Source organism: Rhipicephalus sanguineus, chromosome 11, assembly GCF_013339695.2.
Source record: "Rhipicephalus sanguineus isolate Rsan-2018 chromosome 11, BIME_Rsan_1.4, whole genome shotgun sequence".
Classification (NCBI taxonomy): domain Eukaryota; kingdom Metazoa; phylum Arthropoda; class Arachnida; order Ixodida; family Ixodidae; genus Rhipicephalus; species Rhipicephalus sanguineus.
Window position 1 is genome coordinate 139,837,615 of NC_051186.1, and position 822 is coordinate 139,838,436.

The window sequence follows — 822 nt, forward strand, 5'->3', positions numbered from 1 at the left end:
GGCAGTAGCGAAGGCTATGGACCACCCAAGCAACCACAGATATCCCTCAGGAATCCAGTATATATCCGTTTCGGATGTAATGGATATCCAGTGGAGATCCGTAAATCTCCGCTGGAGCTCAGTCGGAGGTCCGACAGATGTTGAAAAAAACATTTTTGCAGATTCACAGGATATCCAGAACGGGATCCTGTCGTGGACATATTATGGCCCTTATACGTATGTTGTGCCTGAATGTACAGTGCTCACAGATTGAAACAACAACACTCAAATAAGGAAGAGACACGTACACAGGAAGGGCGTCTACGTGTCTGTTCCATACTCGAGCACTCCTTTACATTTCTTCAGATGCCCAAGTTAAGTTATCACCAACTAGCCCAAGTGTCTGCGTCAGAATAACGACTGGTACGCACAATTGCTCGAGTTAGGTGCGTTATGTTGCTACAAATGCAGCTGCCAAAAGTAATATTGCCTCTGATATGAGGGTTAAAGTTGAATTTACACCAATACGACACGAAGTGAAGATGCTAGAAATGAAATTGCATGCATAACTTAGCTTTAAATTGCACAGTTTCAACCTGTCCTGATGGAAAGCATACGGGTGCGGGCCCAGAGCGACTCACCAAGAAATGCAATTGATGCAAGTAAATTATATATATATTTAAAGATGAATAAAATACAAAACAAAACAATGCAAATACAATACAAAACAATGCACAGGCATTGCGCGTAAACGCAAGGCAGTGACATTTTCATAGGTCTTCAGTTATGTTGTGCAGGGTTTTTAAATGAAGTAGAAGGCCAGCAGAAGATGCATATACTAGT